We start from the raw sequence: 17,342 nt of genomic DNA, 5'->3' as shown, positions 1-17,342 counted from the left end.
CTTCCCACACCCAGATTGAACCCAGCCCATGTCAACCCAGAACTTGGGGTTCTTGCCATGGGCTCCATGACTGAACATTCTTTAAGCACCTACCAGATTCCTCAGCTATAAAAATGAGGAAATTCGACTGGATGGTCTCCTAAGAGTCCTTCACAGCTCTAAATCCTATGATCCTGGCAAAGATTATCTCCAATTATCCTTCCGGCTCTAATATTCTATGAGTCAGTGATTCTGCGTCCAAGTGATAGACTCCTAACCTGATGACTCCTCTTTCCCCACAAGGCAGAGACCAACTTCTCCCTCTGTCTGCTACCTGGGCAACTCACCCAGCTGACCTTTCGGGGCCAGCCTAAATTGTGATGCAGACAAACAGGGCCAAGTTGGCATCTTGTCCATGTTGTCCCTTCTGACAAGATCCAGGACAAGCTCAACCATCCACGGGGAGGGGCAGCACCATCAAGGCCCAGTCCTCCTCTACCTAACACCTGCCTCTGCCACCACCAGGTAAGGAAAGGTCACCTGGATTGTTATTGGAGATGCGACTTAGCATCCCTGGGACAGACCATGGCCTTTTCTGAAGGCCATGGGGATGGATGATGGTGTTGGGGTACACCAGAGCTAAGTCTGGAAATTAATCCCAGAGACATTGTTTGGGGATTTCCTGCTTTCTTTCCCTTAGGGGAAGGATGAGGAATGAAAATTACCACATAGGGGAAGGGGAAACTGTTGACTTTGGTGAAAATATTTCTAACTCATGGATTCACTGTCCCATGAGCAACATTTCAGGGAATAATCTTCTGGGGACCACTTGTGGCAGCCACTGCTTGTGATATTTTGAAATTATTTTATCACAAATGGGGAAAGAAGGTCCTCTGCTAATTGCAATCTATGGAAGGCAGTCATTCTCTAGAATTTCCTCACGGTAGCAACATATTATGGGAGGTAGCTAGATGGCACAGAGGGTAGAGCAGTAGACCTGGAGTGAGGAAGTCATGAATTCAAATCCAGCCTCAGACACCAGCTATGTAACCGTGGGGAAGTCACTTGACCTGTTTGCTTCAGTTTTGTCTTCTGTAAAATGGGGATAATAATAGCATTTACATCCCAGGGTAGTTGTGAAGATCAAATGAAATAATATTTGTAAAGAACTTTGTAAACCTTAAAGTACCAGATAAATGATAGTTATTTATTATTATTACCCTCATAAGGATTTCAGAAACTGTTTCCCTGCTGAAGGCTGCAATATATGGGCTACAGTGCCCATGCAAAATAGGTGTTTAATAAATGTTTCTTGAATGAATGAAAGCATGGACTACTTACTTATAGGCAAGGCAATCTCTATTCCATAGAGGAGATTCAAAGTCCAGTTTCAATAACAATTTTTTTTTCCTACTTGGTCTGCTCTATCATGGAATCACAGAACGTCAGAGTTGGAAGGATCTGAGACCATAGAGTCATTCACATACCTGAACGAGAATCCCTACTTTCACATGCCCCATAAATGGTGTCATCATTTACCTGATTGATTATCTGCAGGGAGAAGATATCCACCATCTCCCATGACAATTCTACCTTTGGATGGCTCCAATTGTTAGGAAATTGTCCCTTATTTAGAACCAAAATCTACCTCTTTTCAACTTCCCCCCGATATTCTAGGAGACAAATCTTGTCTTCTGCATTAAATTGCAAACTGCTAGGGAGTTCTGGGAACTGGGAGGTGATTTTCCTAAACCTTGGTTGGCTTTCCCTATGCCCTCCCATCCACATGCTGGGCTACCCTGCCCCTCTGCTTCCAGATTATATCTCTCTCAGGGCAGTGGTCACATGTCTAATTTCATCCACCTCTGGAACTTCAAAAGCCCAAGTACAAGCATAGTCTGAACTCAGTTAGAATGCAACAACTTCAAGCGTTTATGGAATGCCTACTGTGTGCAAAGCTCCTATACTCCACCCTTGAGGAGACACAACGTATAGAGAAGACACAATCCCTTCCCTCGTCAACTGTACAGTCTGGGAGGCAATATGACAAACACTTACCTAACTCTAATACAAAATAATGCGAGAAACACATGCAAGATATGCACATGTCAAACAAGGCCTGAGAGGAAAGGTCACTCCCAATGAGGGGATCAGAAGGTCTTAGAGAGTATTTGATTTGGGCTTCAAACGAAGGTAGGAATCCAACAGGTCATGGAGAGGGCATGAGCAAAGACACAGGGGATAAGCAAGGAATCTAATTTGGCTACACACTGAGAGAAGTAATATGAGACAAGGCCAAGGTGCTGCTGGATTGTTAAGAACTTTATAAAAGTCGTTTGAACTGAGTGGTCAGTAGTTGTAGCAGGGTTTTCAACAGAACAGTGACATGTCCAGATCAATTCCTAAGGAAGATTGGCCTGACAGAATGTGAAGAATGAACCAGAGAAGGGAAAGGGATCTGTTAGGGGCCTATGTCTAGGAGGAGACTAACACCACAGTCCAGAAATGTTGAAATGAGGACCTATAATGGGACACTGATAATGAGAATAGAGAAGAGGGGATGAATAGGTAATCTATTGTAGAGAAAGACTTGCCAGGACTTGGTAACTGATTAAATATATAGGGCAGCTAGGTGGCACGGTAGAGAGAGTGTCCAGCCTATAGTCAGAAAGACTCATCTTCCTGGGTTCAAATCTGGCTTCAGATACTTCCTAGCTGTGTGGACCTGGGCAAGGCACTTAACCTTGCCTCAGTTTCCTCATCTGTAAAATGAGCTGGTGAAGGAGATGGCAAACCACTCCAGTATCTTTGCCAAGAAAACCCCAAATGAAGTCATGAAGACTTTGACATGACTGAAAGATGACTCAACAATAATAACAAATATGAAAAAAAATGAATGAACATGTATTAAACACTATGTGCCAAGCATTGAGCTAAGTTCTAAGATTACAAATACAAAAGTAAGAAAACCGCAGCCCTCTAGGAGCTTACATTCTAATGGAGGAAGCAATACATATAGGGAAGTGGTTTTGGGGGGAAGGGGGCAGTTGATTGTTTTGGAAAGTCACAAAGATCGTGAGTAGAGCCAGAAGGGAGTTGATTATCAAGTCCTCTCTATAGGAATAAAAATATCAACTTGATTAAGGTTCCCTAGCCAGAAATGAGGTGGGAAGGGTATTCTCACATTGTGTCAGGGCAGATGGCAAGAAGATGGCCAATGCAGAAGGTGAAGTATGGCTGAGGCTATCTTGATAGAGTGAACCATGGGACACACTCGCTAGTCAAGACAGCAAAGGATCAAGGACAGGAGTTCCACAGTTGAGGGGGTTAAGAGGAAAGGATCAGAAAATATTTGAAGATCACTTTTTTGCCTTTCAGTGAAGTGTAAGCTTGTTGAGAACAGGAACAATGACTTTTTTTTTAACCTTTGTGTCCCCAGGGCTAAAAAAAAGAAAAAATGCCTTGCACATAGAAGCATTTTATAAGTATTTATTGAAAGGAGTAACAAATACCAATATTTCAAACATGATGGTGTGGTAGAATGATCTGGTGGTGCCACTGACAGAAATATTGACATCAGAAGGGGGAGCAGGTTTGGGAGAAAGCTGATAAAACTTAGTTTTGGACATTCTGTATTTGAGGTGCCAGTCCAAATGAAGATTTCTTGATATTCTAAGATGTGAGGGTGAAGCTTAAGAAAGAGCTGAAGGCCAGAGATAGGAATCTGGGAGTTATCTGTGTAGAGGTTGCAGCTATGGGAGTGAATGAGATTTCCCAGGAAGTGACTGCCAAGAGAGAAGAGAAGGAAGCCAAGAGTAAAACCTTGGGGAAAACCCACCTTGGAGGGGAAGGAAGAGGATGAAGAAACAAAGGAGTGATTGAGAGCCAAGAAAATGGGATGTCTCCGAAGCCAGGGGAAAAAAGAAACACAAAACAATGCTGAAGTTCCATTTCCCACCCATTGAGATAGTCAGAGATAACAGAAGAGGGAAATGGCATTTGTTGGAGGATCTGGGAGAGGATGGCATGGTAATGCGCTAGTGATGGTTTTGCCAATGGATCCAACCATTCTGGAAATCATTCTGAAACTACTTACCCCCCAAAATCATTTAGTTATGCATGCCCTTTGACTCGAAGAGATGAAGGACAGAGGAAAAGGACACAGCTACAAAAGTATTTACAGTAATACTTTTTGCTGTAGCCAAGAACTGAAAATAAAGTGGATGCCCATAAGTTGGGAAATGGTTGAACAATGTTGCATGTAATGAAGATATTATTGCACTACAAGAAATTATAAATATGATGAATTCAGAGAAATCTAGGAAGATGTATGAACTGATAAAGACTCCGCTTAGGAGAACAATTTATACCACAAACATAATAAGGTAAAGGAGAACAACTCTGAAGGACTTCAGCTCTCTGATCAGCCCAGTGACCAATTATGACTTTAGAAGTCAGTCAATCAGTAAGCATTTAATAAGCGTCTACTCAGTGCCAGCTATTGCGCTAAGGGCAAAGGGATACAAATATGAAAAAGACCCTACCCTCCAGGAGCTTAACAATCAAATGAGAGAAGATAATACACTAAAGGAAACTAAAAGGGTACACGAACAAAAAAGGTACCTGGGTGGATGAGGGGAAGTGGGATGAGGAGAGGTCCAAAGAAATGAAATTTATGAGAAATGGAGAGATGGCTGGCTAGCGCACCCTCTTTAAATCAAGGCTTTAAAAGGAGCTCTTCCCTCCACCTCTGATCAGAGGGGCAGAGAGTCCTGAGGGTACAGGTGAAGCATTGAGTATCAATGCTGATGAAATCTTGACTGTTTCATCAAACTGATAATGAAGCATGGTTTCTACCTCTTGGAAGAGAGGAGCTGAGCTCAATGTGAACAATGAAACATTCATTTTCAGATGTAGCCAATGTTTTGATTAACTTTGCTTGTCTAATAGGATGACTGAGCAGGCACCAGCAAGCTGAAGCCAAAGGGACTGGCCACCTTGGCCAATCCCTGTCCCTTATTTACCTCTGAAGTTTGCCCTGGGTCCATTGCTGTGAAGTTGTTTATCTTCTCAAGAACATTAGGATCCCCAAGGCTTTAACTCCACCCTCATCCCTGATTGATTATTTTTGGCTCTAATCTAAGTGTTCTCCCCAGAAAGGGGAGAAAGTACAAGGGTACACAGTGTCCCAATGTTAATCAAGTATAGACTAGGTAGCTTAATTTCCACACACAAAAAAAAGAATACTAAACAATTGAGGATAATGGACTAAAAAGAATGATAGACTAGTTAGGACAGAGTCCAGTAACTTACCTGACAGATAAAAAAATTCAGTTGAGAGGTAAAATATCCAAGCTGTATTAGGATATTCACACACAAGGTCTTTTCAAGGGCAACTCAATCGCCATTTTGTGTTTCAACTCCAATAAGGACAGTCTCATCAATGTCAAGAAGGCTCCTTCTTTCCAGCCTTCTGGCTGTTTTTTGGTAGCTTTTGCTGCCATTCCAATTGCTGCTAGGGTGCCCCAGAAGTGGAAGAAGACAGCAGCTGTCTGTGGAGATCTCACAAGGTCCTGCACCAAAGGAAAGAAGACAGGAATGGAAAATGTCCCCAGGCACAGACATGCTTAGGTGGCCCTCAACTCTGGGCTTTCAGCCAGCTAGGAAAGAAGTGAGTCCCTCCTCCCCCAACACACATACATTTCTAACCCTACTGACGGCTCAGAGGCTCAGTCTTGAGCTCCAAGGATGATGAAGAGGCTTGAGGGGTCAGGATCGTCCCTTTAGTATATCCACAGGGTCCTGGCTCAGCCTACAGACTGGTTGTCACCACATAGGATGAACCCTTAAGCTATCATGGCAGACCCACAGGAGTGGAGTGGAATGGGAGTGGAATGAAGATATCTGTACCTGTTCTGAAGTGGGACTGGGTATGTATGTGGGGGGAAGGGCTCTATCCCACATACCCCAAAGTAGGTCTACCCCAAGCTTCCATGTGCTCGAATGGAATGCCAACTGAGCATTCTCCAAAGGGGAAATCTTCAAGGAGGATGCCTACACTCAACTATCCTCATTTGCGAAAAGGGATAGTTGCTTCAGTTTGGGCCGAGTTGGGGGGACGGGAATTTGGTGGATAGCAATGATGCAAAAGAAAACAGAACATAAAGAACACCAAAGAAATATTCTACAAATACATAGAAAAGAGCAGAAGGAAGCTCGGAAAGTAAGCTGGGCAGTTTTGTGACTACCATGTTTAATTTACTACGAACTTTGAAAAATTTCCTACCAGAAAGTCACAGTTTTGTACACTATCCTGTTTTTTGTTCTTCTTTGGCTATTATAACGGCACATTTATTGACTGGTGGTTGTTAAGTTTGTAAGAAAAGAAAGAAAATTTATATGTTAAAAACGCCGAGGGAAAAGAAACCACCAACGTGTCAGACAACACAGAGATGTCAAAGAGCATGAGAACTAAAAACAGTTCATGAAGCTAAACACTAGGAAGTTATTGGTGTGATCTGAGAGAGAAGTTTCAATAGAGTTGGGCGGCAAAAAACTAGATTGCAAAGGATGGAGGAGAGAGTAAGTGGAAAAATTAGGCAGTACAATGGATGGCGTGCTGGACCTGAAGTCAAGAAGACCTTAGACACTTACTAGCTGTGTGACCTTGGGCAAGTCACTTTTCCTCTGCCTCAGTTTCCTCAACTCTAAAATGGGGATAATAACAGCACTTACCTCACAGGGCTGTTGTGAGAATCATATGAGACAATAATTGTAAAGTATTTAGCACAGTGCCTGACCAGGCACTATATACATGCTTGTCACCTCCCCTCTCGGGGGGGACTGGCAAGAGGAGAATAGATGTGAGAGGTGTTGTATCCACATGAAACATTTATACAGTAGTACCTGGCAACGAATTAGGCATGAGCAGTTAGGAGTAAACAAAGAGTCCAGATGACTCCAATTTGTGGATATGCATTAACTGGAAGAATAACTGTGCTGTTGACATAAAAAGAGAAGTTAGGAAAAGAGATGGGCAGAAGAGGAATTAACTGGAAGAATAACTGTGCTGTTGACATAAAAAGAGAAGCTAGGAAAAGAGATGGGCAGAAGAGGAAAAGAGAAGTTCCATTTTGGGCAGATGAGATTAAGGTCATAAGTAGAGGAGTTGGCTTTGACAAGAAGAACCAAACCCTTCATCAGAAATTGCAGCCAAGGAGGAGAGAATGAGGAATGACGTTGAGAAGTTTTGAGATACAGAATTGTGAAGAAGAGAAGGGCTCATTCCTCCTTTTTTTCTCAGCAGAGTAGGATGTGAGGTCCTCTGTGGAGAGATATTGGGTGAGGGTGATAAAGGTGGCTTTAAGAGAGAAGAGATTTGCACAAACATTGTGGGAAGAGATGATGGGGTGAGGGGAGGTTGAACGGTTATCTGCCAGATCGAAATACAGTACAGAGGATTACAAAGGAGACCAATTATTTTGAAATAACACAAAAGAAATTAATGGATCCCAGCTTACAAAACTCTTGAGGGTCAATATTTCAAAGGGAAGAGATGAAGAGCCAAATAGGGGTGGTACGCTGTGAGGCAGCAGGTATGGATTGAATGAGAGAGTTGAAGATGACAAATAGAACTGATAGCAATGAGGCAGAGAGAGAGCCAGATAAGATAGGATGTTGTGGTTAGAGGAATTTCAGAATTCTAGATCATAAAGGTCAAGTGGTTATGGGGATAGTGACATTGAGAGTATGACTATATGTGTATCTAAGTGGAATGGTGGTGCTGATCATTGGGTCCAAGGTATTCGAGGGGACACTAACATATGAAACACAACAGATTTTATTCCAGCCCTTCCCTCTGAATCTATATGAATTCCTAAGTTTTAAATGTTTTTTGTGTAAGGAGAAAACTTTTGGGTTTTATTTTCTAATGCATTCTTCCTGGACTAAATTTGGGTTCATTAACATATAAGTAAGTTTGGTTTTTCTTCATTCTCCTTTCTCAAAAATTTTTATCAACACGATGTACCTGCTTTACTTTTAAGAGTATCATAATAATCTTTGCATGAATACGTAGCCATCACCCTACTCCTTCCCCACCCCACACACAGATAAAGTGTATTTTTCTAACAACCCAAACATTATCATTCCTGCTCCACACACATGCACACATGCAAGACAGACCTTGGGATTCCACTACTACTGCTGTATTTTTTTTTTTTGGTACTCAATTTTTTTTTTCATTCTGCCTTAGGTTATCTGCTCCTTGGGGAGTCTACTGCTTCATGGAGATTTTCCAACATTTTTTCTATGTTGTCATTTCTTTTTCTTTTCTTTTTCTTTTTTTTTTTGTTTAGGCAATTGGGGTTAAGTGACTTGCCCAGGGTCACACAGCTAGTAAGTGTCAAGTGTTTGGTCTGAGGTCACATTTGAACTCAGGTCCTCCTGACTTCAGGGCCAGTGCTCTATCCACTGTGCCACCTAGCTGCCCCAATGTTGCCATTTCTTATAATCAGCCTCTTGAATCCTTCCTGTTATGATCTTATTTCCAATCTTATGGATGACAGATTTTTCTTTATATCTTTTATTCTGTTTCTAAATCACTTTAGAGCAAGAGTTTGCAACCTGGGGCCCATGAACTTCTTTTGTATAAATATTTCAATAGCTATTTCAATATAATTGTTCTCCTTTGTAATCCTATGTATTTTATTTTATGCATCCAAAAACATGATTCTGAAAAAGGAAGCTATAGGCTTCTACAGACTTCTACCAAAGGGGTCTAGGACATAAACAAGGTTGAAAATATCTGGACTAAAGGGTCATAGGATCAAAGACTTAGGTTTCAAAGAAGGAATGAATAAATGAATGAAGAATTTATTGAGCATTTTCTATGTTCAAAGCACTAAGGACACAAACAGAAAAGTGACAGCAGTTCCTTCTCTCAAGAAGCTCACGTTCTAATGGGGGAGATAATACATATGAAACTATCTTGGAAATCATCTAATCCAAACCCCTTATTTTACAAATCAGGAAACTTAGGTCCAGAGATACAAATAATGACTTGCCCAAGACCAAACAGAGAGTAATTGGCAGAGTCAGGATCTGATCCCATGTTTATTTCCATATTCAGAGTTCTTTCTGCTGTCCAGTCTCCCTTCGGAAGATAAGTGTCATAGTGGTGGTCTTATTCTTCCCAATGGAGATCTCTCTTTACTTTCTTTTTATGCCACAGTTTTCATTCACTATAGAATGTCCTCTTTTTCTGTTCGCTCATTCCTTCTGTCTTTCTGTCCATTTTTCTCCATGAGCATTTCTTCCTTTTCTCTCTTTTCTGTTGCTATTGTTTGTATTGTTTGGCATATTTGTCATCTCTCAGAGATGATGCGGGGAAGCTGGGCTTCGTAAGGAACATTTACTCTGCCGCCTTTCTGGAAGCTGGTCTTATGTACTTTATATTTTTTCTCCCAGGATTGGAACATTTTATTTTGTTTCTAGGTGAAGGTGAACATCTGAGTGAAATGTCTCCATCTGTTCTGGAGTTTGAAGTGCAGCAAAACATGCCCCTAGTTGTAGGGTTTAATCCCTGGGCCCATTAGCAAAATGCTTTATGAGGCTTGGCTGCTTCCCTAATGAATGAAAGTTCAATGAGGGCCCTATGCCAGGAGTGGTCTATGGCCCTAGCAAGGAGATCATTGGATTGTAGAATTTAGATCAGGAAATGATCTTGGAACATGGAAAGACAGAGCTGGAAGAACTCCAGAGGCAATCTATCTGGTCTGAACTCACACCACCTCCCTCTGATTGTACACATCAGAAAATAAGATTAAGAGAGAAAACTACGCTGAACAGGAAATGCCCTCTGGATCCTCATCTGCTGCCTGCCTCATCCCTCCTCCTTCCCACTACGCCTGGCCTTGCGACCTTCAGTAGGGGAAGATGGGGGCAGGGGGGCAGAGAGGAGGGAAGGGTAGTGACAACAGCCAGCCCTTAACTTGAGCACACTGATAAGAGTTAGCCTGACATCATAAATGTGAATGGAGCATTGGATTTGGGGTCAGTAAGACCTAGGTTCAAGTCCTGCCTCAGACACCTTTGGGTATCTGAGAAAATCACTTAACCATTCTGTGTCTCAGTTTCCTCATCCGTAAAATGAGGGGATTGGAGTGAATGACCTTTATTATCTCTTCCAGCCCAAAATCCATGTTCCTGTGATCCGATTCTTCAGTGACCCAGGCTCAGCCACATTGCCATGACAACTGGTCTTTCCTCTTTCCCTTGACTCCCACGGTTGAGGTTCCCAGCTGGTTATTACATTAACAAGGCATTTGCATCTGGAGCCTCCTTTGGGCCTTACCGGGTGTCTTTGGCACTTCTTCCCTGGCAGGAAAGTACACGTCTGCATCTCTGGCTCAGAAACCTGCCGCCCCCACTGTTGGACGCATTGGGAAAGGGAGGGAAGATTCCCTCTGGTCCTTTCCTCCCACCTCACAGATCATTCCTTGCCTTTCCAATCTGGATGGGAGCTTTAGAGATCATCTCCAATCCAACCCCTGCAGGGAACTAGGGCCAGAGAGAGAATCACTGAGATTTCTGACTCTTTCCATGACACTATTACAATCCCCTCACCTGAAGTCATAAAGGCTATGTGTATGGGAGTGGGGAAGAGGGTGTGTGTGTGTGTGTGTGTGTGTGTGTGGTGTGTGTGTGTGTTTGTGTGTGTATGTTTTGTGTGTGTGTGTGTGTGTGTGTGTGTCTGTGTCGGGGAGGAGGATTTAAAGGAACAGAGACCATGATTACTCTTCAGCCTCAGTGTCCTCACCTAGAAAATAGGGATAAGAATAGCACCTATCTATAAGAATCAAATGAGATAACATATATAAAGCTTTGCAAACCTTGATATCAGCTGTTAATGATACCCAGCTGTATGGCTCTGGACAACCTAGTCGTGACCTTCTTCTTTCTTAGCTTTGCCTTTGGTTCTCAGAGGCTGATGTAGGGATTTGACTCTCAAATACTTATTCACTCCTGGCAAATGGGTCAGGGACTAGATGCTTGAGTTGAGAAGGCTTGTGTGTCCTTGGGGAAGTCATGGCAACATACAGTCTTAGAGATGAAAGGGATCTTAAAGGTGATTTAAGTGAACCCCTTCCAGAAACAGAGATGTACATGATCACATCTTCATAAGGGCTTACCCGGCTTCTATGTGATGGACTAGATTGTAAGCTCCTGGAGGGCAAGGTCTCTCTTTTATGTGTGTATCCCCAGCACTTGGCGCATTGCCTGGAACAGAGCGAGCCTTTGATGAATGTTTATTGATTATTGTCAGGAGGCGATAATCATGATGGGACCTCAGCTTGGGTACTACCCCTCCGGTGGGTGTGGGAGGCCCAAGGAGCGCTAAGATTAGAGGCTAGGCCAGTTACTACTGTGGTGGTAAAAAATCTGGGCCAGAGAGGAAATGGCCTTATAGACTCGAAGGAAAGAACAGAGAATTCTTTCTCTATTCTGGGAGAGAGACCTATATGGCTAGAAATCGAGAGTATCCCACGAGGGCATGTCTATGGCTGTCAACCCTACGGACTAGACAAGGAGAAGGATAGATGGGACTGACAGATGACAGTCAGGGAGATACAGGGAAGAGAGAATCAGGCAACCCAGGTTTCAGGCATAACCTGAAGTAGCATTCCAGCTCCCAGCAATAAACATTATACCACACATAGGAGGCAAGTCACATGAAAAATTCCCTCTGATTGAGTTTCTGAGACAAATTCTACTGATCATGGAAAGATTTCAGCCCACCAGACACAGGGCCCTGTTGGCAGAGAAAAAGACCTCAGGTCATCAGCCCCCAGGAGATCCTGCTGAGGAGGCTTCCACCAGGGGAGTGAACTGTGTCAAGGAGAGGTTCACCTGAGACACCTGGGGAGCTCACCCGGGAAAGGTGGCCAGCTGGTTGCTTCCTGATTTAATTAATTATTCTTGCTAGCTAAGTGCTAAATGCAGTACTTTAATAAGTTCTTTCAGTGCCCTCTGAATTTTGGCACCCCAGGGGCAAAGCCCCAGTTGTCCTGACCTAGTTCTAGCTCTGGTTTTTTAGTTCTTGCTCACCATTAACTCATTTTGTGACCTTGGGGAAGTCATGGCAACATAACGTCTTAGAGATGAAAGGGACCTTAAAGGTAATTTAAGTGAACCCCTGCCAGAAACAGAGATGTACATGATCACATCTTCATAAGGGCTTACCCGGCTTCTATCTGAGCACCTCTAGTCACTGGAAACTCACTTAACTTCCCTGCACCTCGGTTTCCTCATCTGTAAAATGGGAATAATAACACCTGTCATGCCTACCTCATTGAATTATAATAAAGATCAAATGAGAGAAGATGAAGGGGGTTTGTGAATAACCTATGAAGTGGCATAGAAACACTATTATAGGGTTATGATGATGATGAATGGACAGTTGAACAATCAGAGACCTTAGAATCCAACTGCACTGCATGTCAAGTCAGACCTGGGACAGAATATATGAGCTCAGACCTGGGCACAGAGCCCAGCTGGGGCCCCAGGTGTTAATGTGTAGGGATGAAACATTTTTCCTGGATAATTGCTAGAGAATTAACGAGTATCCCCCAGGGGCTTTTGTAGTTCAGGTTAAGAGTGCAGAATGAAGGGAATGGGGTCTGTGCAGTGAGATACAAGACTAGCTTGCATCCTTGGTCAAGTCATTTCCCACTCTCTTGGCCTCAGTCTTTACATCTCTAAAATGGAATCAAGAGGAATTCAAAATAGACCATCAATAATGTAACTCATTTCTAACACTACAGGTCGATGGAAATCTATGCAGTGGGAAGAAGTCCTACCCTATCCCCATCAGAATAGGGAGCTAGATCTTCCACCGCAGATAGGTTCTCAGGGCAGAGGGAATCCCTATTGCTGCCAAGCCAAGGAGAGGCAATCTGGCCCGTAAAACAAGAACAGGCTGGAATCCTATTGCTATAAAAAACCCCAGAGGGAGCAAAGGAAACAGGAAAAGAGCAGGGAAGACAGGGAGCAAAGAGGTGATGGAGGGTGGGATTGCAAAGGGATTTGGGGTGTTGTCCTGGGCAAAAGGTACAGGGTGAAAAAGAATAAGCCAATAGTCTCTCCCAAGGAATGGTCTTTCCTGGATTGGACAAGTTAACACCATTGCTTGGCATTTGAGAACCACTCATGCACCATCCAACCTTCTTTTTCACTGTTCCCTGTCCTCTACTCACTAACACCAGGTAAATCGGTCTCCTCCCTGTCTCGTGAACACACTATATGCCTTCCTCTTTCCATGCTGGCATGCATATTGTCCTGTCCACTTGGAATGCCCTCCCCTCTGTTCTTTGCTAACCAAATTCCACCCATCTTTCAATGCCCAACTGAAGTCTCACCTACTCCTAGCTTAGGAAATCGAGCAGAGCTGCTGACAACCTGGTGTTTGAAAGCACTGTTCTTCTGGGGCATTTATGGAAAATGGAAAATAACTCTTCTTGGGGGAGAGGTAAGACTGGCTGTATCCTCGTTGCTTTCTGGCAGCACTGACTTAGTTGTGAAAGAGGGATCTGCCTGCATTTGCCTTTCAGGTGTAAGGAAGGGCATCAGTGAGCTGAGAGGATCACTCAGGAAGGCTCCCTTCTCAAGACTTTCCACATGCTCTCTTCTTGTGCTGATCAATTGGGAGGGTAGACAATAGGCGCAATTGTGGTCATCGGACTATGAGATTACCTTTGTAATCACTTCCCAATCAGCTTCTCCATTCTGGTCTTTCTCTTCTCAATCTATCCTCCACAAATCTTTCCAACGTCATTTTCCTAATCCCTGTAATTCTTATTGCTCACCCTTTTGAACAACTTCTATCATTCACTTCTATAGAAAACTGCCTGTTGGCCATAAATAATAATAATCACAGCAAATTAGCATTTATACAGTGCTTATTACATGCCAGGTATTGTGCTAAGTGCTTTATAATTATTGTCTCATTTTGTCTTCACAACAACTCTGGGAGGTAGGGGCTATTACCCCTATTTTACAGATGAGACAACTGAGGCAAACAAATTTTTTCTTTTAATGACTTGCCTATGGTCACACACCAAGTATTTCTGAGGTTATATTTGAACTCAAGTCTTCCTGACTTATTTTCCCTTCACAGAGCTTTTGAGCCAGACTTTAAATACACACACACACTACACACACACACACACACACACACACACATACGTGCAATGCACACACACACATGTGTGTGTATGTGTGTGTATGTGTAGACATAGATAAAGATATAAAGATAGCTATTTATATGGCAGTCCTCTTCTGGAGATAAAGCTAGATTGCTCAACTGCCTTTCATTATCAATAGCATCTTCTTGCCAAGGGCGATGACATAGATCTGTGACTCAAAATAGTCTAGATCACATATCAGTAAAGGTGATTGATCTGGAACTTTGCCCCCACAGAACTGTAACTAAGAATTTATGCAACCAAAGTATCTCAAAGCATGCCTCAGGTTATGTGCCATAAGAAAGCCCTCCCGATGGTGGAGGGGAATGAGGATGCAGAAGAAACATTCATTCCAGCCTGCCATCTCATAGCTTCTTATTTTAACAAACTATTTTTACTAAATAGGTACTAAGCTTTGGAATTATATGCCCTTGTAGTTCAAAACCCTTTAAATGTAGCACCCTGGATCAAACTCCTGATTGCCCCACCCTAGTTGTATCTCTGTTACTCCATTCTTCTAGGGAACATTTTTTAAAATATTTTGAAATTTTTATAACTATTTCAGTATAACTAGTTTTCTTTGTAATCCTACATATTTAATTCATTCATTCATTCATTCATTTATTTATTCATTCATTCATTTATTCATTCACTCATCCATTTGTTTATTTATTTATTTATTTGTTTGTTTATTTATTTACTTATTTATTTATTTGGTGAGGCAAATGGGGTTAAGTGACTTGCCCAGAGTCACACAGCTAGTGAGTGTTATGTGTCTGAGGCCAGATTTGAACTCAGATCCTCCTGACTCCAAGGCCAGAGCTCTATCTACTACACCACCTACCTGCCCCTACATATTTTATTTTTGTAAATGGAAAAACATTATTGTGAGGAGGAGGCTGTGGGTTTCACCAAACTGCCAAGAAGGTCCATGACACAAAAAGTTGAAAAACTCTTTTGAGAGCCTCGAATCTACGCTACAGAGCTCTCCCTGTCCAATCCAGCCCCCGGCAATCACTCTTTCCTCAGGATTCCCACGGTGTTTAGTCCACACTATAATAACCTAGTGCTTGATTACGTATTGTTGTTTCATGTTTGCTAGTCATCCCTCGCCAACTAGAGCATGAGCTCTCTTGGGGGAGGCATCATGTGTTGGCATCCTATTTATGAATTTCCCACAATGCGTAGAATGTGGCTGGCCACACCAGAGGTGCCTGATAATACTTAGAATCATAGAATCACAGAATTTTAAAGCCCTAAGCATAATCAAACCACAGAATGTTGGGAGTGGAAGGGACTTCAGAGTTCCTCTAGTTCAACCCTTTTGTGTTACATCTGAAGAAACCGAGGTCCAGAAAGAATAGATAATTTATCATAATTGCAGACAGAGCCAGGGCTACAACCTCTGACTTCTTACTCCTTGTCCTGTGTCTGTTCCACAATAATAGACTGACTGCCCCATTGGTCATTGGAACCATGGATTTAATCAGTCGACAAGCACACCAGTGTCTACTGTGTGCCAGACATTGGGGTTACAAATAACAAAGAATGAAACCACCCTTACTCGCAAGGAGTTTACATTTTAAGCATGAGGAGAGCTGGGGGGTGGGGCAGTGTTGAGGAGGGGATGGGTAAGATAGACAAGTATAAATATAGGAATATAGAGAAGAAATATAAAAAAGAAGAAAATACAATGAATAGAAGAGAATTAAATATATGCCCATTAGAGAGGGAAGGCAACAGCCATTGAGGCAGGGGAGGGATCAGGAAAGGCTTTGTGTAGAAGGTGAGGCTTTACCTGCTACTCAAAGGGAGAAGATTCTAGATGATGGTGGAGGCAAGGGCCGTGGGAGCGAAGTGTTGCACTATCATTTTCTGAAATTCTGAATTTTTCCTTTGTGCAGGCATAGGAGGGGAGCCCTGCAGGAGAGGAGGCTTTGCAGGGATTTGGAAGACATGGAGCAGTGCAGGTAACAGGACAGTTATTGAACAAATAAGCCCAGGCGACACAGGGTCACAGAAACAAGGCTGGAGGCTGTGGAGATTGGGGTGAGTATACAAGGGCACAGCTGGACCCTTGAAGAAAGGACAGGCTTTACACAGACAGGAAAGGGGAAGGCATTCCAGGCAAGGGTAATGAGTGGGCAAGTGCATGAAGGTGAGATGGAGAAGGTCATAAGCAGAGGGTAATTGAGAAATTGCCCTGATGGAATGGAAGGTCTAGGAAGGTCTAGGTCTAGGGGCAAGAGTTCTTTACCATTTTTGTTTCACAGACTCCTTTGGTGGCAGTCTGGCAAAGCCTATAGACTCCTCAGAATAGTATTTTTAAGTAACAAAAATATATGTAGAGAGAATTACAAAGGAAATCAATTGCAATACAGTTATCAAAGGTTTAAAAAAAGTTCATAGCCCTCAAGTAAATAATCCTAGACTTTAGGAAATAGACAAAATAGACAAAGGTAAGATTAGATAGGGAGGAAAGGGGAAGATGGGAATACCTTTGGTAAGGACATAATGTATTTCATATGCATATATATATATATATAATTGTATATATATTATGTATGTATGTATATGTATATATGTGTGTTGTATGTATATATATACAAGCACATATTATATTATATATAGTATATATAGTACCATATATTATATATAGTATTCTATATTGCAATATATCTATATTGTAGTGGAAAGAGCATTGCATTTGGACCCAGAAGAACTGGGTTTAAATCCCAGCTCTGGCTCTTAGTGACCACATACTATTTGGGAAGTTTCTTGACCTCAGCTTCCTCATATGTGATGTTGGGGAGGGGGGCTTGGGTTAGATTACCTCTAGGGTCCCTTCCAGCTTTAAATACTTGGATCCTCTGGATGAAAGCCAGGCAGAATAGTTTGAGCTTGACTTACAGGCAATGGAGCAGGAACCCTTATAGGTCCCCTGAAATAAAGGAATGTTGTGATCAAAGCCACAGCATACTATCTCACAGGGAAGAAAGAGAAAGGAGTCATAAAAAGCCCAGTTCTCCAAGAGGTGGGAACCACCAGAAGCTATCTCCTTTAGAGGACACTGTCTACGGGCCAATCATTAAACTTGACAGGGTCAGAGGAGAGCATGAC

The 17,342-nt window shown here is 42.5% G+C and overlaps 1 protein-coding gene across 3 annotated transcripts in view; it reads left to right on the top strand.

Moving 5' to 3' along the window:
- Positions 1 to 402: 402 nt before the first annotated feature.
- OSGIN1 (oxidative stress induced growth inhibitor 1) overlaps positions 403 to 17,342 on the top strand; it is a 48,024-nt gene continuing 31,084 nt past the window's right edge. For 2 of the 3 annotated variants that reach the window (XM_020989271.2, XM_078149405.1), the window contains exons 1-2: positions 403 to 504; positions 16,127 to 16,271. The gene's annotated coding sequence lies outside the window, so the exon portion shown is untranslated. Of the gene's footprint in view, positions 505 to 13,428; positions 13,508 to 16,126; positions 16,272 to 17,342 lie in introns of those variants that run through there. The other variant, XM_078149406.1, reaches the window with a different exon arrangement.

Source organism: Phascolarctos cinereus, unplaced genomic scaffold, assembly GCF_003287225.1.
Source record: "Phascolarctos cinereus isolate Bilbo 61053 unplaced genomic scaffold, phaCin_HiC Scaffold_2;HRSCAF=192, whole genome shotgun sequence".
Taxonomy (NCBI): Eukaryota; Metazoa; Chordata; class Mammalia; order Diprotodontia; family Phascolarctidae; genus Phascolarctos; species Phascolarctos cinereus.
The sequence above is the reverse complement of the archived record's forward strand: the minus strand, read 5'-3'. Positions and strand labels throughout refer to the sequence as shown.